At 44.9% G+C, this 27,629-nt stretch overlaps 1 protein-coding gene and 1 non-coding gene across 4 annotated transcripts in view; both read left to right on the plus strand.

Annotated features, from left to right (window-relative positions):
* The window catches only part of GRK5 (G protein-coupled receptor kinase 5), a 225,034-nt gene that overhangs the window by 19,848 nt on the left and 177,557 nt on the right, over positions 1-27,629 (plus strand). The window lies entirely within an intron of this gene.
* TRNAR-UCG (transfer RNA arginine (anticodon UCG)) lies at positions 10,384-10,456 on the plus strand. The gene has a single exon. It is a non-coding gene; the product is annotated as a tRNA-Arg (tRNA).

Consider the following 27,629-nt stretch of genomic DNA (forward strand, 5'->3'; position numbering starts at 1 on the left):
CAGACATTGGTTTGATCCCAAATCGGTTTCCTTGTGGGAGCCTGGACATGTCCATAAACTCATTATATAGCCAGCTCTTCCCTGGAGAGGGTAACATCTCTGATAAGCCTTTGTTTTATCATTATTAAAATAGCTATAAACTTAATACAGTGCTTATGCCTGCCAGGGCCCTCCCTGGCAACTGCCTTTTGAGGTAGATGCTCCTTTTTTTTTTTTTTTTTGCGGTACGCGGGCCTCTCACTGTTGTGGACTCTCCCGTTGCGGAGCACTGGCTCCGGACGCGCAGGCTCAGTGGCCATGGCTCACGGGCCTAGCCGCTCTGCTGCAGGTGGGATCTTCCCGGACCGGGGCACGAACCCGTGTCCCCTGCATCGGCAGGCAGACTCTCAACCACTGCGCCACCAGGGAAGCCCGAGGTAGATACTCTTTTTAATCCCAGTTCCACAGGAGAGGCTCACAGAGATTCCTCAACTTGTCCAAGGTCACAGCTATTAATGGAAAAGTTGGGATTTGAACCCAGGTCCCAGGGTCTGTTCCCTTTCAATCACCATGTTCCACTATCCCACCTTGGTGTTGAAAAAAATATTAATAAAAGTAGTTAATACTTACTTTGCATGTCTTATTTCCTTGAGTCCCTGTCACAAATCTATGAGGTAGGTACCGCTGGTTAATCCCATTTTATAAACGAGGAAACTGAGGCACAGACCATTTAGGAATCCTAGCCAAGTCCCACAGTCAGTAGGAGGCAGAAATATATTTTGAGGTTGATTTTTTCAGATGGACTTGAAATGCTAGTATGCCTTAAATTTAATTTGGAAGCCCAGGATGGGTGAGAACTATTTCCTAAATCTGGCTTTCATCGATTGTGATGTTCTTCATTTATTTAAAGAAATAAATCAGGAGAATGAACATTGTGGACAGAGAATAATCGTGACCTGATTTGTCTCTTATCATTGGAAAACCATGTCCTGGGATTCACTAATGTGTAACTAGTTGGAAAATGTTAAAGCAAAAGGGTAAGATTTAAAAACAAAATCACACAATTAAGTCTATGTAAATTAGTTCCTCGGTGAAGAAAAAACCCAATGTACTACTGTTTGTGGGCCAGCTAGACGTGTTACAAATGCTGTGGAGTGGGAGTATGTGACAATTTTTTTTTTCATTGAGGGCCCATTAGAAGACACACTCAGGCTACTTAAACTCCTCCAAACTCGTGAATTAGTTCAATAACAAAATGTATGAATCATTTTAATATGCAGGTACAAGGACATATACTTGAGTAATTTCTGACACTTTTTTTTTCTTTTTGAAAATGTGTTATATTTAGGATTTACTGTTAGAATTAAAAGTGGATTTGGGGAGGCCAGGGCCTGTGCCTATTTATTGCTCTTTGTTGTGTACCGGTATACAGAAGGTGCTCAATAAATGCTTTTGGGATGAATTATGAACCCAGGAGCACCAGGAAGCTCCTGAGGCTGGCTGCTGGCCAAAGGCTGATGAACAGTTTCGGTCCTAACAGGGATGCTATTAGGATTGTGCTATTGTTACCTCCATTTCACAGATGAGGAAATTGAGGCTTAAAGAGGATAAATAACTTCCCAGCATCCTGTGTCTTCTCAGTTGTTTAAACCAAGCAAGCGAAGATGATTCTTACATGCACTTTTCTGCTCTGTTGGGTCTAGGGCCCACTCCCCTGCTTTGAGTTTGGGAAGGAAGGTATAGGCCTTTGTTTTGTAGGACTATTTATTTGAGTTACTGGTTTCTGCTCCATCACAGGGGCCTGCAAACTAGTTAAGAGCTTTATTCTCAGTGTATCTTGTATATTTTTATTGAGAAAAGGCCGCCGGTATTGTGTTCCTTTGTGCAGATGGTCACAGTGCCCAATAGTGCTGGGGCCCAGGTTGTAGCAGGGGCTATTTATCATTTAGTCCAGGGGTTGCAAACTGTTCAGCCCACACACTATTTTAAAAATCAGAATATTTCACAAAACATTCCTGACTTAAGACTTCTCTTAGAAAACTGGAAGTTCTGGCAATATGAAATAAGAGTTTTTATGTAGCAACATCTGTTGAGGGCCGCTACTACTGGCAGAATTTAAAAGTTCTGTGTCGAGAAGCAAGAAGAACTACAATCCTGCAGCCTGTGGAACAAAAACCACATTCACAGAAAGATAGACAGGATGAAAAGGCACAGGGCTATGTACCAGATGAAGGAACAAGATAAAACCCCAGAAAAACAGCTAAATGAAGTGGAGATAGGCAACCTTCCAGAAAACGAATTCAGAATAATGATAGTGAAGATGATCCACGACCTTGGAAAAAGAATGGAGGCAAAGATGGAGAACATGGAAGAAACGTTTAACAAAGACCTAGAAGAATTAGAGAACAAAAAAACAGAGATGAACAATACAATAACTGAAATGAAAACTACACTAGAAGGAATCAATAGCAGAATAACTGAGGCAGAAGAATGGATAAGTGACCTGGAAGACAGAATGGTGGAATTCACTGCTGCGGAACAGAATAAAGAAAAAAGAATGAAAAGAAATGAAGGCAGCCTAAGAGACCTCTGGGACAACATTAAACGCAACAACATTCGCATTATAGGGGTCCCAGAAGGAGAAGAGAGAGAGAAAGGACCTGAGAAAATATTTGAAGAGATTATAGTCGAAAACTTCCCCAACATGGGAAAGGAAAATAGCCACCCAAGTCCAGGAAGCGCAGAGAGTCCCATACAGGATAAACCCAAGGAAAAACATGCCAAGACACAAAGTAATCAAACTGGCAAAAATTAAAGACAAAGAAAAATTATTGAAAGCAGCAAGGGAAAAATGACAAATAATATACAAGGGAACTTGCATAAGGTTAACAGCTGATTTCTCAGCAGAAACTCTACAAGCCAGAAGGGAGTGGCATGATATACTTAAAGTGATGAAAGGGAAGAACCTACAACGAAGATTACTCTACCCGGCAAGGATCTCATTCAGATTCGATGGAGAAATCAAAAGCTTTACAGACAAGCAAAAGCTAAAAGAATTCAGCACCACCAAACCAGCTCTACAACAAATGCTAAAGGAACTTCTCTAAGTGAGAAACACTAGGGAAGAAAAGGACCTTCAAAAAGAAACCCAAAACAATTAATAAAATGGTCATAGGAACATACATATCGATAATCACCTTAAACGTAAATGGATTAAATGCTCCAACCAAAAGACACAGGCTTGCGGAATGGATACAAAAACAAGACCCATCTATATGCTGTCTACAAGAGACCCACTTCCGACCTAAGGACACGTACAGACTGAAAGTGAGGGGATGGATAAAGATATTCCATGCCAGTGGAAATCAAAAGAAAACTGGAGTAGCAATACTCATGTCAGATAAAATAGACTTTAAAATACAGAATGTTGCAAGAGACAAGGAAGGACATTACATAACAATCAAGGGATCAATCAAAGAAGAAGATATAACAATTATAAATATATATGCACCCAACGTAGGAGCACCTCAATACATAAGGCAACTGCTAACAACTATAAAAGAGGAAATCGACAGTAACACAATCATAGTGGGGGACTTTAACACCTCACTTACACCCATGGACAGATCATCCAAAATGAAAATGAATAAGGAAACAGAAGCTTTAAATGACACAATAGACCAGATAGATTTAATTGATACTTATAGGACATTCCATCCAGAAACAGCAGATTACACTTTCTTCTCAAGTGCGCACAGAACATTCTCCAGGATAGATCACATCTTGGGTCACAAATCAAGCCACAGTAAATTTAAGAAAAATGAAATCATATCAAGCATCTTTTCTGACCACAATGCTATGAGATTAGAAATGAATTACAGGGAAAGAAACGTAAAAAACACAAACACATGGAGGCTAAACAATACGTTACTAAATAACCAAGAGATCACTGAAGAAATCAAAGAGGAAATCAAAAAATACCTAGAGACAAATGACAATGAAAACATGACAATCCAAAACCTATGGGAGGCAGAAAAAGCAGTTCTAAGAGGGAAGTTTATAGCTATACAAGCCTACCTCGAGAAACAAGAAAAATCTCAAGTAAACAATCTAACCATACACCTGAAGGAACTAGAGAAAGAAGAATAAACAAAACCCAGAGTTAGCAGAAGGAAAGAAATCATCAAGATCAGAGCAGAAATAAATGAAATAGAAACAAAGAAAACAATAGCAAGGATCAATAAAACTAAAAGCTGGTTCTTTGAGAAGATAAAACAAAATTGATAAACCATTAGCCAGACTCATCAAGAAAAAGAGGGAGAGAACTCAAATCAATAAAATTAGAAATGAAAAAGGAGAAGTTACAACAGACAACGCAGAAATACAAAGCGTCCTAAGGAGACTACTACAAGCAACTCTATGCCAATAAAATGGACAACCTGGAAGAAATGGACAAATTCTTAGAAAGGTATAACCTTCCAAGACTGAACCAGGAAGAAATAGAAAATATGAACAGACCAATCACAGTAATGAAATTGAAACTGAGATTAAAAATCTTCCAACAAACAGAAGTCCAGGACCAGATGCCTTCACAGGTGAGTTCTATCAAACATTTAGAGAAGAGCTAACACCCATCCTTCTCACACTCTTCCAAAAAATTGCAGGGGAAGGAACACTCCAGAACTCATTCTATGAGGCCACCATCACACTGATACCAAAACCAGACAAAGATACTACAAAAAAGGAAAATTACAGACCAATATCACTGATGAATATAGATGTAAATATCCTCAACAAAATACTAGCAAACAGAATCCAACAACACATTAAAAGAATCATACACCATGATCAAGTGGTATTTATCCCAGGGATGCAAGGATTCTTCAATATACCATAAATCAATGTGATAAACCATATTAACAAATTGAAGAATAACAACCATATGATCATCTCAATAGATGCAGAAAAAGCTTTTGACAAAATTCAACACCCATTTATGATAAAAACTCTCCAGAAAGTGGGCATAGAGGGAACTTACCTCAACATAATAAAGGCCATATATGACAAACCCACAGCAAACATCATTCTCAATGGTGAAAAACTGAAAGCATTTCCTCAAAGATCAGGAACAAGACAAGGATGTCCACTCTCGCCACTATTATTCAGCATAGTTTTGGAAGTCCTAGACACGGCAATCAGAGAAGAAAAAGAAATAAAAGGAATACAAATTGGAAAAGAAGAAGTAAAACTGTCACTGTTTGCAGATGACATGATACTATACATAGAGAATCCCAAAGATGCTACCAGAAAACTACTAGAGCTAATCAATGAATTTGGTAAAGTTGTAGGATACAAAATTAATGCACAGAAATCTCTTACATTCCTATACACTAATGATGAAAATCTGAAAGAGAAATTAAGGAATTCCTCCCATTTACCACTGCAACAAAAAGAATAAAATACCCAGGAATAAACCTACCTAGGGAGACAAAAGACCTGTATGCAGAAAACTGTAAGACACTGATGAAAGAACTTAAAGATGATACCAACAGATGGAGAGATATACCATGTTCTTGGATTGGAAGAATCAATATTGTGAAAATGACTCTACTACCCAAAGCAATCTACAGATTCAATGCAATCCCTATCAAATTACCAATAGCATTTTTTGCGGAACTAGAACAAAAAAATCTTAAAATTTGCATGGAGCCACAAAAGACCCCGAATAGCCAAAGCAGTCTTGAGGGAAAAGAATGGAGCTGGAGGAATCAGACTTCCTGAGTTCAGACTATACTACAAAGCTACAGTAATCAAGACAGTATGGTACTGGCACAAAAACAGAAACATAGATCAATGGAACAAGATAGAAAGCCCGGAGATAAACCCACGCACCTATGGTCAACTAATCTATGACAAAGGAAGTAAGGATATACAATGGAGAAAAGACAGTCTCTTCAATAAGTGGTGCTGGGAAAACTGGACAGCTACATGTAAAAGAATGAAATTAGAACAATCCCTAACACCATACACAAAAATAAACTCAAAATGGATTAGAGACCTAAGTGTAAGACCACACACTATAAAACTCTTAGAGGAAAACATAGGAAGAACACTCTTTGACATAAATCACAGCAAGATCTTTTTTGATCCACCTCCTAGAGTAATGGAGATAAAAACAAAAATAAACAAATGGGACCTAATGAAACTTGAAAGCTTTTGCACAGCAAAGGAAACCATAAACAAGACTAAAAGACAACCCTTAAAATGGGAGAAAATATTTGCAAATGAATCAATGGACAAAGGATTAATCTCCGAAATATATAAACAGCTCATGCAGCTCAATATTAAAAAAACAAACAACCCAATCTAAAAATGGGCAGAAGACCTAAATAGACATTTCTCCAAAGAAGACCTACAGATGGCGAAGAAGCACATGAAAAGCTGCCCAACATCACTAATTATTAGAGAAATGCAAATCAAAACTGCAATGTAGTATCACCTCACACCAGTTAGAATGGGCATCATCAGAAAATCTACAAACAACAAATGCTGGAGAGGGTGTGGAGAAAAGGGAACCCTCTTGCACTGTTGGTGGGAATGTAAATTGATACAGCCACTATGGAGAACAGTATGGAGGTTGCTTAAAAAACTAAAAATTGAATTACCATATGATTCAGCAATCCCACTACTGGGCATATACCCAGTGAAAACCATAATTCAAAAAGACACATGCACCCCAATGTTCATTGCAGCATTGTTTACAATAGCCAGGTCATGGAAACAACCTACATGCCCACCGACAGACGAATGGATAAAGAAGATGTGGTACATATATACAATGGAATATTACTCAGCCATAAAAAGGAACGAAATTGGGTCATTTGTAGAGACGTGCATGCATCTGGAGACTGTCATACAGAGTGAAGTAAATCAGAAAGAGAAAAACAAATATTGTATGTTAGCGCATATATGTGGAACCTAGAAAAATGGTACAGATGAACCGTTTGCAGGGCAGAAATTGAGACACAGAAGTAGAGAACAAATGTATCGACACCAAGGGTGGAAAGCTGTGGGTGGGTGGGGGTGGTGGTGTGATGAATTGGGCGATTGGGATTGACATGTATACACTGATGTGTATAAAATTGATGACTAAGGGGCTTCCCTGGTGGCGCAGTGGTTGAGAGTCCGCCTGCCGATGCAGGGGAAGCGGGTTCGTGCCCCGGTCCGGGAAGATCCCACATGCCGCGCAGCGGCTGGGCCCGTGAGCCATGGCCGCTGAGCCTGCGCGTCTGGAGCCTGTGCCCCGCAACGGGAGAGGCCACAAAAGTGAGAGGCCCACGTACCGTAAAAAAAAAAAAAATTGATGACTAATAAGGACCTGCTGTATAAAAAAATAAATAAAATAAAATTCGAAAATAAAAAAATGAAAACTGGAAGTTTTGGCAATATGAAATAAGAGTTTTTACGTAGCAGCATCTGTCTACAGTTGTATATTGGTTGTCTATTTTGGGGCAAGGTTTTAGGCTCTACATTTCACCATAGACCCCACTATTCCCTCTTGTCTCATACCAAGTCCCCTTTACTCATTTATGTCACCTGACCAACCCCCAGTTTGGGACCCCTGTCCTTTTCCATAATATATTTGCCTTGAAAACTTTAAGTTATATAATAAAAACAAGTTCTTTTTTTTTTTTTAAAAAAACAGTTTTTGCAGGCACAGGGTTCACTTAAAACATAATTTCAGCAGGCACAGATATTGTTCATTTAATGCTGAGAACTGGCAAGAACGCTGTATGAATACTTAACAGTCGGAATGTGTTGGAGTGAAGACCATGGCAGGCATTATCTGGAGTCTCCAGTATACTGAATGGAAGGGCTTCCTTCAAGGAAACAAAAAGTAACACACAAAGCTAAGTGACAGCAGCAGTGTTCAAGGGGAAGACCCTTAAACTTCTGGGATACTGAAGGAGGTGGGGAGCCGGGGAAGGCAGGTGGAAAGGGAGAGACCCTCCCATCAGCTTCTCCCACTCCCCGTGGGAACATTCCACGGCAAAGGAAATGGAAGCAAGTGAGCTGGGAAATACCCAAGCTGAAGCTCCAAGGATGCTGTTTACAAGTTCTTACAGGAAAGACTATTATGGGCGAGCTCTTAATGGGTTGTCTGTCTGTCAAGGGAAGAGAGGCTGGGGTGGGGGAGGGCTGGAGTTAAGATGGAAATGGCTCAAGCACTGAATCTTGCATTTCCTGTCTTTCCATTTGCAATCTGCCTGGGGATTAAAAGGCCAGGAGGGGAGCCTGCTGAGCTGGGGAGGAAGGGGGATCTGTGTGTGTGTGTGTGTGTGTGTGTTCCTTTTTCATGTCCTGAGTATTTTCTGGGTGCAGAGAGGGCTTTCTGGCCTGCAGAGGAGAGGATGCCCCTTATAGTGGATGGAAGCTGCCCAGATGACAGGCTGGAAGATCAGATGTTATTGCTTTCCTGGCTGGAGGGTGAACTGGAAGGAGAGGTGCCTAGCCCTGAAGATCACAGTGAAAATTTGGACTAGCTCACCCTGGGGAGGTGGCACGATTTCCTCTGAAGTTTTAAAATAAAGGGCAGAGATTCGATTCCATCTGGAATGATGGGTGTGGCCATGCCTGGCGGCTGGGATGGACACAATGATCTTCCCAGCCCTCTTTGTTCTGGGACTAGACACCCCACTCCTCACCGCCTGAGAAAATTCGGGGACTACAAAGGTTTAGTCTCAGCACATTAGAATTACTGCTAGAAAATAAAGATCCTTAAAGCTGGATCCTTTGGCTTCTTGGGCAGCAGACAGAGAAACATCTCCCTTCTGTTAGACACTCAAGCTCCAGTGTCATAGAGCAGAGTGAAGAGAATCTTCTTCTTTATTTAAAAGTGGACTGCATGGCGGTTGACTATTCCAGGGCCCGACATTAAATAACCGAATGCAGTTTGCTGTCTGGAAGTGGTTCGCCACGTTCTCCTGGGCCCCGTCGAGAAGTGGTGACCCCTGCAAAGAAGGGTGATAATGTGGCCAGTGTTAGGATTCATAGTGTCCCCTTTCATTCTTAAAAGGGTCCCTGTTTGGACAATAAGTTACATCGTCACTTTACCGTGAAAGAGCAGAAGACACTCAGTAGAAAACTTTGTTTGGGGAGGCAGTGTTGAAACCAAGCCATTTGAAAAACATGATTTTCCACTTAAAAATATATATAGGACTTCCCTGGTGGCGCAGTGGTTAAGAATCTGCCTGCCAGTGCAGGGGACACGGGTTCGAGCCCTGGTCCGGGAAGATCCCACATGCCGTGGAGCAACTCAACCCATGCGCCACAACTACTGAGCCTGCACTCTAGAGCCTGCGAGCCACAACTACTGAGCCCGTGTGCCTAGAGCCCATGCTCCGCAACAAGAGAAGCCACCCAATGAGAAGCCCACGAACCGCAACGAAGAGTAGCCCTGCTCGCCGCAACTAGAGAGAGCCCGTGCGCAGCAACGAAGACCCAAGGCAGCCCCCCCCCCAAAATATATATATTTATTTCTTTTTTGTAAAATCTAAATGATGTCTGCAACCTTCAGAGCCTGACTTCTTGCTCGAAAGAGAGGAAGGAAGTTTTGTTATTGAGAAAGCTCATTGACTAAAACGAAACAGAAAAACAAACAAATAAAAAACAAAAAACCACAAGGAGAATGAAGTAAAGGAACCTGGAGCTTCCTCATCAGAGGCCTGAACCATGCAGGGTCTGCGGGGGCTGAAAGGGGGCTTGTAGCAGCCTTCTGTCCACGTGGGCAGACGCCTCAGAAGCAGGGCCTTCTGTCCATGTGGGCAGACCCCTCAGAAGCAGGGTTTTGAAAGGAAAGAGGATGCAGAGAGGTTCATGACTTGATGCTGGCCAGCTGGAACATCCAGGATGCAGATGCCCAGGCCACAGGGCCCTGAGGTCAGAGGGAGCAGGCTGGTGCCAGACTCTCAGCCCTTTGCTGGGGCCACTGGTCCATCTGTGACCACGGTTGATTGCAAGAGTGTGGGTTAGGGGTTGAAAAACATCTGGGCTCTAGACACTTCTGTTAAAAGATAAACTGAGGGATATTAAAAATTTTAAGTGTTCATTGGAGCAAAAATCAGTTCCCATCGGGCAGTGCCAAACCAGAAGCAGTTAGGAGTATTCCACTGACTGGAGGCTGGGGGGACTTATATAGAGAAACTGCGAAAGCAAAGAAAGGAAATGATTCAGTTGACTGAAGTGTAAAGCCCAGTTGGCTCTTTGTGATTGGTTGTCCTTAGCCTTTTAATTTCGTAACCTCGAAGCACTTACAGGCTTAGATTTTGGTTGGCTTATGTAGGCTGCCTCAGCCTAACCACCTCCTTCTTAATTAATGCAACACCAAAAAAGACAAAAAGGACTTCCCTGGCGGTCCAGTGGTTAGGACTCTGCACTTCGACTGCAGGGGGCACAGGTTCGATCCCTGGTCAGGGAAATAAGATCCCGTGTGACGCGCAGCGTGGCCAAAAAAATTTAAAAAATCAATGCAGCACTTCCTAGGCGGGGTGACCTATACCGAATCATTCTCTTGGTTTCCTCACCTATAAACTAGGGATGGTACCACCACCTATTTCCAGGGCTTCTGTGAGAACAAATGGAGGAGGGCAAGGCTGGGCTGGGCCATGCCAACCTGAGGGGTTGGCCTGTGGTCCGTTTGTGGTCACAAGGAGGGCTCTTTCCTGTGGGCAAAAGGGAGTAGTAACCCTCGAGCAACTTCGCTTTAGGGCCATGTGACAGGTGGCCTACAGTGCACTCTCTTCCCAGCCCTGTCAGCGGCTGACAGGTCCAATGAGGCTTCGCCAAAAGGTAGCTTTTCCTAACACGGGTCTTTCTTCAAATTCTGTCCTACGCTGCTGACCACAAACTTCTCCGGGAGCGTCTTTTGCCAGAATGAAGCTGGCGTAACTGTAGAAAGAGGCAGTGTTATATATACATGATTGTGAAAAATGCTGTAGTGACTGGCACTTAGGAAATATTCATTCATTCATTTAATTTATCCACCAACAAACAGGCACTGAGCCCTGCTCTGGTCCCAGGCACTGGGGCGACTGGGGTAGCCTGGCAGACATGGTCTCTGCCTTGATCTGGAACTTGCCTCCTTGAAGGAAAAGCTTGCAAAGAACACAAGTAACTTACCCTCTGTTAAAGAAAAAAATAAAGACTAAGAGACCAAAGATTGAGCACTAAGTGGGAAAGTTTTACTGCTTAGTGGGGAATCCGACAGCGTGGAGTCTTGGATGTGGGGGACAAGGTCTAGGCAGGGGAAGGGTTGCTGTCGGGCTTTCATAGCTAAACGCCCACAGGCTGTAACTCATTGACACTAGGAAGATAGCCTCGTGAGCATTGGTGCCCGGGCAATACCTGGGCTTGTTGGTTAGGTGGGCACCTGGCTGATTGGAGGTGGTCTCCTGCATGACAGGGGCTGCCCATGGCATCTTGGTAGTCTGCCGGTTGTGTCTTGTGCCGTGTGCAAGATTTGCCGAGTCTGGACTGTGGCACCCAGTGGGGTCTGTGTTGTAGCAGTAGGCTGGGTAGCCAGGTCAGGTTTGTCCCGTCTAATGGGTTATATACCCATTAAAGGTGAAAATTCTTAAGATAATGCAGAAACATGGAAAATAATCTGTGAACTCTTAACTGCAAGGAGTAGAACATGAAAAGATCACAACTGCAGTACTCAGAAATCCTTGGGTAGCAAGTGACAGAAATGCAAATCTAACTAGCTTAAACAAAAATGAGAATTTGTGGCCTCATGTGTCTGGGAATCTAGGGTATTGTTGGATTTCTGGGTCCAGGATTCAAACAATGTCCCTGGGGTTCTTTCTGTCCCTCGCAGCTCTGCTGGTCTCTCCTCCACTTAATTCTTGGCTGCTCAGGGGGTCCCATAGCAGCCCTCTTAGCAACCCCAGTGCAAAGAGAGCATCTTTTCGGAAAAGCAGCCGGAAAGTCCTGGAAGATACACTTTTTGGTAGCACGGTATCTCTTGCCTGCCTGATGCCTGGATTGGAGGGAAGGAATGATGGCAGGGGGTCAGGTTGAATGGCTGTCGGAGGAGGGGAGGAAGGAGGGCCACAAAGTGAAAACCACGACTGTCCACCCCAACTGTGTAAGAATAGGCACCTCCTGGTAGTGCCAGAGACTCCTCAGTAACTTGTAGTCCTGGGTGATAGGAGCTTGGGTTTTAAAGTTGTTTCCAGTCACAAAAATCACAGTGTTTAAAGAGAACAGTCTGACTCAGAATTGTCCTTCCTGTTACATTATGATTGGGGCCAAAATAGACATTTGCGTTTAAGCCTTGATCCTGTATACCAGGGTTTAGCAAACCTTTTCTGAAAAGGGCAGATAGTAAATATTTTAGGCTTGTGGCCTGGGTGGCCTCTGTGGTGCTACTGAACTTGACCATGGTAGCTTGAAAGCAGCCATAGCCTATGCCTAAACAAGTGGACGTGGGCCAGATTTGGCCCACAGGCATTATCTTGCTGACCCCTCATATAGATGTCTGAAAATCTTGTATTCAAATAGGCCATAAAACATTGCTCTGAAGTAAGCTGTATGTTTGCAAACCACATATCTGATAAGGGATTAATATCCCCCCCAAATAAGGGACTCCTAGAACTCAATAGCAAAAAACCAAATAACCCAATTAAAAAAAAGGCAAAGGACTTGAATAGACATTTCTCCAAAGAAGACATACAAATGGCTGACAAGTATATGAAAAGATACTCAACATCTCTAACCATCAGGGGAGTGCAAATCAGAGCCACAGTGAGCTAATACTTCACACCCGTTAGGATGGCCGTTATCAAAAAACAAAAAACAAAAAGTGTTGGCGAGGATGTGGAGAAACTGGAACCCCTGTGCCCTGTTGATGGGAATGTAAAACGGTGCAGCTGCTGTGGGAAACAGTATGGAGGGTCCTCAAAATATTAAAAATAGAACTACCATATGATAGCAATTCCACTTCTGGGTATTTATCAAAAAGAATTGAAATCAGGATCTCAAAGAGATGTTTGCACACCCATGTTCATTGCAGCATTATTCACTATAGCAAAGAGATGGAAGCAACCTAAATGTCCTTTGACAGATGAATGGATTAAGAAAATGCGCGCGCGCGCGCGCACACACACACACACACACACAACAGTATATTATTCAGCCTTAAAAAAGAAGGAAATCCTGCCACATGCGACAGACAACGTGGATGAATCTTGAGAACGTTATGCTAAGTGAAATGAGCTCTTCACAGAAGGACAAACACTGTATGATTCCACTTATATGAGGAAACTGAAATAGTCAAACTGATAGAAGCAGAAAGTAGAGTGGTTACCGTGAGCTGGAGGGGAGGAGGGCAATGCGGAGTTGCTGTTTAATAGGTATAGAGTTTCAGTTATGCAAGAATAATTCTAGAGATCTGCTGTACACATTGTACCTATAGTTAACAATAAACAATACTGTATCGTGCACTTAATAGTGTAAGAGGGTAGGGACTTCCCTAGTGGTCCAGGGGCTAAGACTCTGCGCTCCCAATGCAGAGGGCCTGGGTTCGATCCCTGGTCAGGGAACTAGATCCCACATGCGGCAACTAAGAGTTCACATGCCGCAACTAAATATCCCGCACGTGGCAACGAAGATCCTGTGTGCCGCAGCTAAGACCTGGCGCAGCCAAAAAAAAAAAAAAAATAGTGCCACAATGAAGGTTGGGGTGAATGTGTCTTTAAAACAAGAGTAAGAGGGTAAACATCATAAAAAAAAAAAAAACTATATCGGGGCTTCCCTGGTGGCGCAGTGGTTGAGAGTCCGCCTGCCGATGCAGGGGACACGGGTTCATGCCCCGGTCCGGGAGGATCCCACATGCCGCGGAGTGGCTGGGCCCGTGAGCCATGGCCACTGAGCCTGCGCGTCCGGAGCCTGTGCTCCGCAACGGGAGAGGCCACAACAGTGAGAGGCTTGCGTACCGCAAAAACAACAAAAACAACAACAACAACAACAAAAACTATATACCTAAAGTAGATTGTATAACAGTTTATTTTCTGTTCCTAATGTGGTGGGAGAACATTTGGAAAACATAAAATTGATCCCAGCACAAAAGCAAGGAATTAGAATTGCCCTGTTCAAAGGGGCAAGTGATGATCCATCACGGATCAGTCAGCTGAAGAGATCAGTCATGGCCACATCGGAAGAGATGATGTCTGAAGGCTGCACGATGGCTGGCTGCGTTCAAATGCTGGCTAGGATCGCTCTTCTTGCCAGTTTTAGCAATTCATGCAGTTGTGTCACGGATTTGAGACTAGCATGGCATGCCTAGTTGAGGTTTAAAGCTCCCTCCTGGACCCTCCAAGCCAGGTGTTGCTCAGGATTAAAAACATTCATTGTTTGGTCAACCGAAGGCCCTCACAGCTCTGATGAGAATGTCACCTGCGAAGGACTGGGCTCCTCCCAGTTTGCATTTTAGCACCATCAGAGTCTGCTTCAGCAGCTGCTGTCTTAATGGGCACAGAGGGAGTGGCTGAGGGCCTCATGCGGGTCTGTTCCTGATGAGAAAAGTCTGGGGTCCTGGGGTCAGAGTGGGATCTTGGACCTTCTTACGTTCTGCAGATGTGATTGCATGGCACGCAGAGGCAACCTGGGGTGCAGAGTCCATGTGACCGTCTTGGGGTATCCACTCCACGCCTCCTACCGGGGCCAGGGAAAGGCAGAAACTCTGAGAACATTCCACTTGAATAAGATGCGTTTAATAAGAACAACGGGAAATGGTAAACCTGGCTTGGGGAAAGGGAATGTGCTCTTTCATGTAAAACAAACCAAAAATGTGACTGTGGGAAGCATCCAAAAAATAAGATGACCTGGAGGCTGGATTTAAAAATTGGCACTGGGGGAAATCTCGTTTCCCCAGTCGATGACTCCCCCTTTAGCTGTGCTCATGCCAGTGGAGCAAACCAAAATAACTTCATAAATTAAAGTTTATGCAGGGAAGAAAGCTAGGCCTGGACTATCACACACCAGATGAAAACCTTGACAGCTTTGTTTACAACCGACATCCTTGGTTTGAAGGTTAATGGTGTCTAGAGAAGGTTAGGTTGTACACATGTGCAATTAAAAAAATCACTATTGATAGAGAGAGACATAGCTGTGTTTACTTACTATAGTTTATGCCACCTTTGTTGGCTTGTTTGTTTTCCCTTCTGGAAAGAATGTCTTTGTCCTTCAGTAATTAATTATAACCAGCTTTTGTTTAGATCCAAGTACATGGAAACTGCTCAGAGAGCTCAAAGTATGTCAGTAGTAGTGCCTTGTAACTAGGACCTCAATTTTTTTTTCCTTTCATTATGCAAGAAATAGAAGGATGCATTTGGGATGTAAAAGGTTCAAATTACAGAGCAGCATACATTCACAGGAGAGCTCAAAACTCCCCTCACCGCCACCAACCCACCACCCTCACTGCCCATGAGGTTTCCTGTTCTTTCTAGAACTGTTTCTTTATGTTCACTGTTTATATGTCCACCAATAAGTGTGTATTTATGTATATATAATATACACGATTACTTTTATTTTTAATACACGTATGGGGTCATGATGTATATATATTGACGGACAACTTGCTTTTTTCACTTCACGTGTCCAGATCTGCTGCTGGTCAGTCCGTGTGTGCATGACTTTTAATGCTGCAACACATCTCATAATATGCATGTGTAACTTACTGAATCATTTATATATCCTTCCTTTTACTGTTAAATGAAGTAATGAAGGCATGATATCACGACTGCCTTCTGGAGCTAGACTGCCTGGCTTTGAAATGGGACTTCACTTGAGGGGTCGGGGGTCAGGGGTGTACGACCCAGGGCGGGGTTGGCAAACTGCAGCCCTCTGGCCAAATCTACCCTCCTCATGTTTTTGTATGGCCCATGAGGCAAGAATGATTTTCTTATTTTCAAATGGTTGAAAAAGAAAATCAAAAGATAAATGTTTCCTGATACATGAAAATTATATGAGATTCAAACTTCAGTGTCCATAAATAAAGTTCTGTTGGAATACAGCCGTGCGCATGTGTTTACTGTTGGAATACAGCCATGCTCACGTGTTTACTGTTGTCTGGGGCTGCTTTCATGATGCGGCAGCAGAGTTGAATAGTTGTGACAGCAACCATCTGGTCCACCTAAAATATTTACCATCTGGCCTCTTACTGAAAATATTTGTTGACCCCTGACCTAGGGCAAATTACTAAGCTCTCCGTGTCTCCACTTTCTATACCGTAAAATAAAGATAATAATAAAACCTACTTTGTTCAAATATAGTTAAAAAAAAACACAAAAAAACAAGACCTACTTTTTAGGGTGAAGTTACTTATCTATATCAAATAAATATCACATGTAGATTATACCAGATTATAATGTGTCAAATGTACGTGTATAAATTACATGTGAAACATTTAGAACTCTTTAAATGCTTCATAAAGGTTGGCTACTATTATACCGTCGTTATTATCATTATCATAACTCTGTGCACGTGTGCAGGGACATTGCAGACACCAGAAGTGGACTTGATGGTGGAGGGATGTTGGTGAGTGCTACCGATTGCTTTCCAGAACAGCTTTACCAATTTTTGCTCCCAGGAGTCCCTGCCGTCCCACATTTCTGACCAGCTGGATGGGGACTCACGGAGTAGATTAAAAAAAACCGAGTCTGCGAAGAGTTGGGTCCTTTTGGGCTCCAAACACACTCTTGAGAGGCAGAATTTCCCCTCTGAGTGCTGTGCCCAGATCTCTGGGTCGACCATGCCTGGAAAGGTGTCCCCTCCAATCAGCATGAACTCACAGTTGTTGAGTGAGGGCCTCCTCTGTGCTGAGCCCTGGGCCTGTACATTCTCATTTTAAGTTTTCACAGCCACCTCTATTTTCCAGATGAAAACCGAGGGGCTCAGAGAAATTAACTTGCACAAGGTTCACAAAACTTTTGATGCCCCTCCCTTACTTCCAGGAAGGGATAAGGAGGTGTCAGACTCTCCATCCGCTCCCCTCACTTTCCCAAATCCGCATCTTGATAACTGGGTATGAGCTACGTGGAAAATTGGCAGTGAGCTTCAAAGGGAGTGGCTTAGTCACGGCCGAGTTTTATCTCCTCCCGTTCTAAGTAAAGAGAATTTGTCATAGCGTACGTTACTATATTTTTCATGCCCCAGTGTCACACTTTGTGCTGCTCAGTCATGCTGGGAATGGTGCAGTTCTAATAGATAACCCCCCGTTGGGTAAAATGGCTATTTTTAGGCGTCTCCCGGCGCTCCTGTGAGGGGCCTTTGCAATAGCATTTCTCATGTTCCATCAGCGGTCTGCAAAAACATGAAGCAAATTTACCCAGATATTGTTGACCTTGTACATGAGGGGAAGAATGTTTCTGGTTTTGTGTGTGTTTTCCCTGACGAACATTTGCATTCTTTCCTTCTTCACTTCTTATTTTTTCTCATACTGACATTAAGAAACAACAGAAGGCCACTTACCCCACAATTTAAAACTTGGGATCTTAACCTGTACAGACAGTTGTTCTCTATGAGGAATGTGAAACATTTGACAGAATTTCCTGAAGGAATGAAGAGCCACAATCCCTTGATTAAAACCACGTTACGACAGAAATCAGGCCATATCCGAAAGCCCCTGGCAGAGGGCTGCTTATTTAATCAGATGAAAAAGGTAGCGCAAGTTGGATGTTTATGGCATCACCAGGGCCTTTCTGTGATGCTTAAACTTTTTAAAGAACGTACTGAGAACTTCCTCTTAAAGCTGTCTCTGCTCTGAGTTATTTTCGCAAAGGCTGGCCTTCCTTCCTGCATCCCAGTGACTGATAGTCATGGTAATAGATGAAAAGCCCAAACTTCCATTCTGACAGGCTGTGAACTTTTATCTGAAGTTGTAATTGTCAGGCTCCCCGTGTTATTTTCTTGCTGTCTTATACAGCGATGATGAAAGGGGCCTGAGGAAAAGTAAAAGAAAAAGCCTTCCAGAAGGGATGTGCCTAAAACCGGGTTTGTCAGCCTTACCAGTATTGACATTTGGGGCTAGATAATCCTTTATTGTGGGGTTGTCCTGTGCACTGGAGGGTGTTTTGTTTGTTTTTTTAAAAAAATTATTTATTTATTTTTGGCTGTGTTGGGTTTTCATTTCTGTGCGAGGGCTTTCTCTAGTTGTGGCAGGCGGGGCCACTCTTCATCGCGGTGCGCGGGCCTCTCACTGTCGCAGAGCACAAGCTCCAGACGTGCAGGCTCAGTAGTTGTGGCTCACGGGCCCAATTGCTCCGCGGCATGTGGGATCCTCCCAGACCAGGGCTTGAACCCGTGTCCCCTGCATCAGCAGGCAGATTCTCAGCCACTGCGCCACCAGGGAAGTCCTGGAGGGTGTTTAACAGCATCCCTAGATGCTAGTAACACTCCTGTAGTTACGACAGCCAAAAATGACTCCACACACTGCCAGGTGTCCCAGTGTTGAGAGCCACTGGCCTTGATCTTGGTGGTCTTGAACTTGCATCCTGCTCCTTTGCCCTGTGCATCTCCCACTTGCAGCTCTCCCATGAACAGGAACCTGTTTTCTTCATCCTACCCTTACTGCCTTGAGATAGTGCTACATCTGGACAGGTGTGCCAAGCTCACCCAGGCCCGGGAACCTGGAATAAGGCATTTCGCTTGAAGTGCTGCAGCCAGCACTCTCCCTGGCAGGTCCCTGTCGCTGCTTGTGCTGCAAGGTATGCTGATGGGCAGGTGTGTCAGTAGTAAGACCGTCTTGGAGACAGGTGTGTGGAAGGGAAACTATCTGGTCGGTGTGGGGTGGAGCCTGGCAGCCCCAGCTTCTGGTCCTGATGGCGGGGGCAACTGATGGATCACCACGCTCTGATCCCTGGCAGCCCAGGCCTGTGATAGACAGAGAGCTGCCCTGCTGTTTCCCCTTTTGGAATCTGAGGGCAGAGATGGTGAAACTCCTGGGAGAGGCTCAGCTGGATCCCAGTGAGCGGGAGCACAGCCCTTTCCCAGGGCCGAGGGGCGGGGGGTTCTACGAGTGCCTCTCTCTGGGACATATGGTTCCACCGGCCCCCAGAGCACCCAGACACCTGGGTGCAGTGGCTACACTGGGGCACTGGGGGAAGAGCACTGGTCCAGGAGTCACGTGGCCTGAGTTTGGTTTCCATTCTACTCCGAGTAGCAGTGTGACCTTAGGCAAATAGAGTCCTCCCTCTGTCCTCATGTTTCCCATAAAGCCACCTTCCTGTGTTCCTGTAGAACATTCTTCACTTCTGTTTTCTCCTGACTTACAGGCAAGGGTGGGATTATTGACAGGTGGAATTGTGGCCTTATTGAATTTGCTTTTAGTTGTGAGTTCCTGACTAGTGGGGTTCAGTGAGGGGCTTGGGGGGGCTCATTCATTGTTTTTTGCCTCATGTTTATGGGGTCTTGGAGGAGAGCCCAATAAACAGCATTTCTCTTTCCTGAAGAAATTGAGAGATGAGACCCTGGTTGCGGGTTTGAACTTTGGAACTTGTCCAGATTTATTTATCAAGTAAGTCATCTTCTTCCCCTGGAGCCAGTAAATCAAGTGTCCCAAAGGCCAGGAGTTTTTAGGGAAAGTGCTGGACACTGGAGGGCAAGGGTCATGGTCAGTGTGGACTGTGAAGGCCCTGTCCTATGCCCGGTAGGGGATGCTGGCCTGGCTTTCCTTGACCATCTCATTGCTCCAGGCTGGTTTCAGACCCTGGCTGTCCTGACCTGCTGGTCATGTCCTTCTGAGCCTGGAGACAGCTCAGTGGTGACAGCCCAGGGACGATGCAGTGGTGTCCACACCACCCAGTGCCCCTCTGAGCTCAGTGGTAGAGCTCAGTAGTGGAGTAGATTACATTGGCCCTTGGTGGAATTCCCAAATTCCAAGGAAGAGCGTGGGGGATTGGGCCAACCATGACCTATCTCAGGTTCTGGGGTGCATCAGAAAACCTGCCACACCAGGTCGCTGATGTCTGCTCCTCTCGGCGTCATGGTCTCCACAGCCCCCTGGACCCTGCCTTTGGAGGCCTATGGAGGAGCGGGACAAGCCTGCACTCTGTGTTCCCCCTTTAACTGGAAGCTTGGAGTCCTCGAGGCAGCTGCTCTGTTTTATGTGTCCCATTGACTGAGTCCAAGCTCTGCGTGAGCCTGGTCCCTGAAGTGTGATGTGTGGCCTCTCCAAGGCTGGACCAGCATCCCGGCTCTGTCCCTGGCGCACACCCAGCTTGCTTGGAGGTCATATAGCTCACCATAAAAATGGTGTGAGTGGCCAGCTCTTTCTTCACTGTGGCTCTGGGCAGCCCAACCCAGCTTTAGGGTGGATGCGAGGCCTGAGAGTGAACTTCTTTGTGAATAATGACACAATTCCAGAAAAATGCAGCATCTCCCGGATGCAGCTTCTGGAGCTTGGCCTGGGGAGGGGGGCCTGGAGGATTTTTTGTGTTTGGGCTCTTGGCGGTTCTTTGCCCCAGGGGGGATGTGTGTGTGTGCATGTGTGCATGCTTTTTCACAGGACACATTATTTTCAGATGCTTGTGTGGACAGTTTTTGGGAGTCCCCTGGGGAAAAGGAAAAAGTACAGAATGCTGTGACACCTGATGGAAAATATTATGCCTTAGTCAATGGAGCTGATGTGTCCCCTCTGACTCTTGCCTTTAGACTAAACCAAACCTCAGCCAGAAAGGATGAGGCACACATGGAGCCTTCTGGGCTGGTGACTGTCCCTCTGCAATGGCACTAAAGCGCCTTGGAAAAATGCTTTCAGAACCATACAGTGCTTGAGTTTGGGGGAGGTGCCGAACGGTCATCTTGGCCAAATAACTCTTTTTAAAGGAAGAGGAAACTGAAGGCCAGGGAAGACCTACGACCCACCCAGGGTTGCACAACTAGAGCTTGAATCCTGTCTCTTGAAACCCCAAAGAAGGTTTTGTCTATCCTGTGCTACTTGAGTCTTCAGACATATATTGTGACAAGTTTTAGACAGGATTTTAATTTCCACTCTGGTCTCATTTGTTCAGTCACTCTGAGCGTCACACGTGCTCCAGAGACTGTGGACACAGAGGTGAGCAAGGCGGACCTGGTCCTTGTGCTTGGGGGGTTCCCAGTCTAACGGGGAAAACGGCTGTGAACAAGACACCACGTGTGAGATGCGAGCAGAAGCAGAGTCCCAGCTCCAGGAATCACCCGTCACCCCCCAGACCCCACCTTCCATCCTCCAGGCCCTCTCTGCTCTTTGCAGAAAGGCTCTCAGTATCAGAGAATTTAGGGAACTTACTTATGGTCGGCATGGCTGGGTCGAGGCCTGTGGGTCTGGGGAGGTGACACCGGGCCGCAGCACACCCCTCTCCTCCCCACTCCCACCCCGACCCGTCCCCTAGCCTTCTGAGCCACTTTCCTTGGACTCTGGCCTAGTGGCTGTGTCTCTGGTTATGAGTGTTTGGCCTTTGAGCATATTTCTTTTCTTTCCTTTTTTAAAAAGATTGAGATATAATTCACATATCACAAAATTCACCATTTAAAGTGTACATTTCAGTGAATTTCAGGGTATTCACAATGTTATGCAACCGTCAACACTATCTCATTCCAAAACAGTTTCATCCCCAAAAGAAGCCCTACACCTGTGAGTAGTCACTCGCCATTTGCCCCTGTTGCAGCTCCTGGCAATCTGTGTCCTCTCTTCTGGACATTTCACATAAATCGATCATACAATATGTGGCCTTTTGTGTTGGGCTTCTTTCACTTAGTCTGACATTTTCAAGGTTCATCCATGTGGTAGCAGGTGTCAGGACCGCATTCCTTTTGGTGGCCGAGTAATATTCCGTTGGGTGGATGTATCACATTTTGTTTATGTATCTGTTGATGCCCCTTTCATTTTAACTCTAATCACAGCCTCTGATGTCTGCTTGTGTTCTCTGGTGAGTGTTTGGAAGTTGTTTCTAATTTGTCTAATGGAAACTTTGGTCAACATTCTCCCCTTGGTAGGCTGGCTGTACGGGCCTAAGGAGAAGCTAAAGCAGTGATTCTGAATTGGGAAGGGGAATGTCCTCTCCCCCAGCTCCCCAAATCTGACATGACTCCCCCGGGGGCACTGTGACAGGTGGGAGTACGTCATATCTCGAGAGTGTTGGGGCAGAGTGGCTGAGTCCGTGGATGAGGGGATGCTGTAGACGGGCTGGGCTGCCTGACCGACTGGCCTGCATGTCTTTATTTACATCTCACCTGAGCTGCCGTGACAGGTTATGGCGCAGCCAGTCCAAGAGCATGTTTGGGGCCCTTGCTTAGAGTATTGTCTTTATTATCTTTTATTTTCCCCATTTATTTCATTGAGGTATAAACTTCACCTTTTAAAATCGCACAGTTCTGTACATTTTAACAAATACATATAGTCATATAAGTACCACCGCAATGAAGAACATTTTCGTCACCCTCTGAAATTCCCCCAGATTCCTTTATAGTCATCTCCTCCCCCAGCCCCAGCTTCTGGTAACCTTCTGTCCCTGTGTCTTGTAGTTACAAGAATATCACAAATGAAATCACACAGAATGTAGCCTTTTGAGTCTGGCTTCTTTCACTTCGCATAATGTATTTGGATTCACTGTGTTGCCATGTGTATAAGTTCCCTTTTATTTCTGAGTAGTATTCCATTGTTTGTTTATCTGTTCCCCAGTTGAAGGACATTTGGGTTGTTGCCAATTTTTGGTGACTATGAATAAAGCCACTATAAACATTCATGAACAGCTTTCTGTGTGAACATAAGTTTTCATTTCCCTTGGGTAAATATCTAGGAGTGGGATTGCTGGGTCATATGGTAAGTGTATGTTTAACTTTATAAGAAACTTCCAAGCTGTTTCCCAAAGAGCTGTAGCATTTTGCGTTCTCACCAGGGATGTATGAACGTTCATTGTCTTTTATTACATTCTAGTCTCCAAATTGATCGGAGCCAATATGCGCTTGGCATTTTTCGTTGCAAGGTACAAAGACCTACTCTGTTTACCTTACCTGTTTTAGTTCAGATTCTCCCAGAAGTAGCCTCTGAGGCAGTGATTCGAGTATAAGTGGCTTATTTGGGGGATGGTCCCAGGAAACACCAGCAGGGCAGTGGAGAGGTGAGAGGAAAACAAAGGAAGCCAAAAAAGGGTGTTCCATCGAGCAGTTTGCCATTTGGGGCAGCTCATGCGCTGTCCCACTAGGAGCTCTGAGAACCAGTACAGAACACACGCCTGAGGTTTCTCCCACACGAGGAGCGAGACAGCTGGGTTCTGCAGACCATCTCCCGTGTCACGGGCTGAAGGCTGCTGCTGGGGTCTTGTTCGTGGCGCTTGCAGCTGCCCCGGGTGCAGGGACAGCTGGCTTTGGCAGACAGAGTCACAGGTGAAGGGTATTTGGAAGTCAGGCCAACCTGTGACAGTCAAGGTGTGCGCTCCTCAGATAGTAGACATTTCCTTCCAGCCGCTCCCCATCTCCCTCTCTCAGCACGGCTCTCGCCACTGGTGGCTCTCGCCACTGGTGGCTTCCCTTTCTGCTTTGTAATCCTGCTGTTGTGTCTCTTCTTATGTTCCCACTACAACTCACTGGCTCTGTTGAGTTCAGACCCCCCAAAGAGAGAAACTGGCTGGCGAGTTAGTCACTGCCTTTTTACTGGGCAAAGTCCTCAATTTAGATCATCCTATAGACCTTCTGGCCATCCTTCGACGGCCCTTGGGTTAGGTGGCCTGGTCTGGGCCACTCAGCTGTGACCAGGGAGGTGAGTCAGAGAGTTTGGAGAAGCGCTGTCCAATAGAACCTTCTGTGATGATGGAAATGTTCTGTATCTGTGCTACCCAGTATGGTAGCCACTAGCCACAGAGCGCTATTGAGCACTGGAAATGTGGCTGGTGCTACGGAGGAACTGAATTTTTAATTTAGCTTAATTTTAATTAATTAATATTCAACTTCAGATAGTGGCTAGTGTACTGGACAGCACAGTTCTAGACCATGGGCCACGAAGTGGCCTTGACCTTTTTCTCTAGCATATAATGTGATATGTGATATAACCTTTTCTAGAGGTCAGTTTTTTAAAAAGCTAATTGATATCTGATCCAGAATCTGTGGGATTCTGATTCTGAATCTTTTAAACTCTTGTTTCCCCCATCTGCTGCAAGAATGGGAAGTACCATCATTTTAGGCAATGAAGTTAAAATTGACCCAGTGATTTTTGGGGGGGTATGATTCTGTTATGAACCTCCTTTGATATATTTACATTTTATCCTCAGAAGTTCTCTTTAATTCTGTGACTCACTCTGACCTCTGTACTACCCCTATTTTGTGTTATCAGATGTCTGCGTGTGAGTTACTGATTTCCCCCCTCACACATGGAGACAATTGGCAGGTGGTTGACCCACCAGGGAGTAGGGCTGAAGTTGTCTCTTGGAACTTGGAAGTACAAGTTGTGTTCCTGATGGCAGCTTAAGTGTGCATTTCTAAGTCAGAACCAAATTAGGACAAGTGTTCCGTGAAACACCATTACAGGAAATGTTAAGAGCTATATCCAAGAAAAAAGGTTCTATGGTCAAATATTTTGGGAAATATTGCTTACTATAGCTTTTTCTTAGATATTCTTTTTTTAAAAATTCTTTTCCATTATGGTTTGTCATAGGATAATGAATATAGTTCTCTGTGCTATACAGCAGGGCCTTGTTGTTTATCCATTATATATATTATAGCTTACGTCTGCTAACCTCATCCGCCCACTCCATCCCTCCGCCAACCCCCTCCCCCTTGGCAACCACAAGTCTGTTCTCTATGTCCATGAGTCTGTTTCTGTTTTGTAGATAGGTTCATTTGTGTCATATTTTAGATTCCACATATAAGTGATATCATATGGTATTTGTCTTTCTCTTTCTGGCTTATTTTACTCAGTATGACAATCTCTAGTTGCATCCATGTTGCTGTAAATGGCATTATTTTGTTCTTTTTTATGGCTGAGTAGTATTCCGTTGTATATATGTATCACATCTTCTTTATCCATTCATCTGTCGATGGACACTTAGGTTGTTTCCATGTCTTGGCTATTGTGAATAGAGCTGCTATGAACATAGGGGTGCATGTATCTTTTTGGATTAGAGTTTTGTCTAGCTATATGCCCAGGAGTGGGACTGCTGGATCATATGGTAATTCTATTTTTAGTTTCCTGAGGAGCCTCCATACTGTTTTCCATAGTGCCTGCACCAATTCACATTCCCACCCACAGCGTAGGAGGGTTCCTTGGATATTCTTTTTTTTTTTTTGTGGTACGCGGGCCTCTCACTGTTGTGGCCTCTCCCGTTGCGGAGCACAGGCTCCGGATGCGCAGGCTCAGCGGCCATGGCTCACGGGCCCAGCTGCTCCGCGGCACGTGGGATCCTCCCGGACCGGAGCATGAACCCGTGTCCCCTGCATCGGCAGGTGGACTCTCAACCACTGCGCCACCAGGGAGGCCCTCTTGGATATTCTTAATGCACATTCTTATATCAAAGGCTCTGAGAAGTCCTGCAGAGGAATAAAATATTCTTTTTCACTGTATAAATCAGGTTTTCCAAAATTATTTGGACATGGAATCCACCTTTTTTTTTTTTTTTAATGGGCCATCTCTTTTTTGGCATTTCCTAGGTTACTGGTCTGTAGACCCTTTAGTTTAGGAAACAGGTATAGGCAGTTCTTAAACTTTTCTAGCTTAAAAGTCTGAGTGCTTGGCTAAGAAGGAAATTCTCTTTTCCATTATGCTCTTAGCTTTTCTTCTACAATCTTTACTTCTTGTCTCCTTCTCTTCCCCTCTGTCCCCCAAGTATTGAAAACCTGGTTGATTACTAATTGTGGGACTTTTTCTGTAACACACATTCTGAGAGAGATGGCTGGACACATCAGAGAATCACAGTGTTGCTTTTCTCAAATGCCATGTGCCCCAAGAGGCTCGATGTTTGTTATCAAAATGTGCTGCTCACATGCTGCCTTGGGTGCTGTCATTGGCATTTTCAACTTGTTCCTGTGTTGTTTTGCAGCCTTGTTCTTCTGAATTTCACCAAAATGACTGTGATTAGGTATGTCTCTTTACATTTCAAGTGACAGAAGCTCAACTCCAACTAGCTTAAGTGAAACAAACAAGAAACAAATCAATCCTAGGGAGCTTAGTTTAGTTTGGTTTAATTCTGGGTGGGGCTCAAATGATGTCATCTGGTGATGGTCCCTCTCTGTTTCCTGTCTCCCCGCCTTCCAAAGCTCTTGGCTCTGCTTCTCTTGGTGTGTTGGCCTCTTTCTTTCCTGACACAGCTCATCTCTTTCACCATCATGGGAAAGATGGCCAGCTGCTCTTTTTTTTTTTTTTTTTTTTTTTGCGGTACTTGGGCCTCTCACTGTTGTGGCCTCTGCCGTTGTGGAGGACAGGCTCCGGACGCGCAGGCTCAGCGGCCATGGCTCACGGGCCCAGCCGCTCCGCGGCATGTGGGATCTTCCCGGACCGGGGCACGAACCTGCATCCCCTGCATCGGCAGGCGGACTCTCAAGCACTGCGCCACCAGGGCAGCCCCGGCCAGCTGCTCTTTGTCGTTAAGATTTGCCGTCCCCCCAAAGAAAGACTTCCTGTGCCGGCACCAATGTATCAGATGTCATTAAAACATTCCGATCAGCCTTGCTCGGGTTTTGTGTCCACACTTGTGAACAGGGGTTGGGGTCCTATGAGTCATGCAGGTGGCAGGGCACTGATTGGCAGCATAGCATAGTAAGTGGGGGCAGGACAATTTTTCAGCAGAGAGAGGGGCCCTGGGTGGACTGAAACGATAGTTATCCACTCACAGCGCCTACTCCCTTTTCCTGGTGGCCAGGGCTACCCTGAGTCGTCGTGGTGTGATGTGTCTCTTTGATCTTCAGTTTTCACAGTTGGGTTTTGGAATTCAAAACCTGATCAGACAGAAAGAGCGATTTTAGGTTTGAGGCTACAACTTAAACGGAGGCCTCTTGAGCAAGAGACCAGACAGAGCTCGACCACCTGCGTAGCTGTGAGGCCAGGCGTGTGCTGGTAAACATTTAACAACCAGCTCTTTGGAAAGAAGAATGTCGTGATTTGTAGCATTTGTGTTTCCATGGTGTGAATATTCCCTCCATAGCTGATTTCAGGCTGTCAACCTGACATCACTCAACAGGGAGATGGGAAAAGATGTTTGTAATTGGCATGTGCCCATGTAAGCCAGCTCCACAACATGGTGTGAGGTCTACCAGGAAGACCGGAAGCCTGGGAGAGGTTATCAGATTCGTAGCTTGGGCTGTTGAGGGGAAAGATAGAACAGGACCAAAAAGGGATGAAAGCAGAGCAATATGCCTTTGGCAGGCGGTTGAGTGGAGGCTGGGGTCCTTTTTGGAGTCAAATGACCTGGTTTTGAATTTCCACCCGCCACTTAAGAGCTGTCTGACCTTGAATAGTTCCCTTCACCACTATGTACCCAGTTTCCCCATCTGCAAAATGGGAAGAATATTGAGGCTTCATTGAGATGATGCATGGGATGTGTTGCACACAGGGCCTAGCCCATACCAAGCACTTAAATATTAATTGTTGGGACTTACCTGGTAGCGCAGTGGTTAAGAATCCGCCT

This window comes from Lagenorhynchus albirostris, chromosome 16 (genome assembly GCF_949774975.1).
Source record: "Lagenorhynchus albirostris chromosome 16, mLagAlb1.1, whole genome shotgun sequence".
NCBI classification, from domain to species: domain Eukaryota; kingdom Metazoa; phylum Chordata; class Mammalia; order Artiodactyla; family Delphinidae; genus Lagenorhynchus; species Lagenorhynchus albirostris.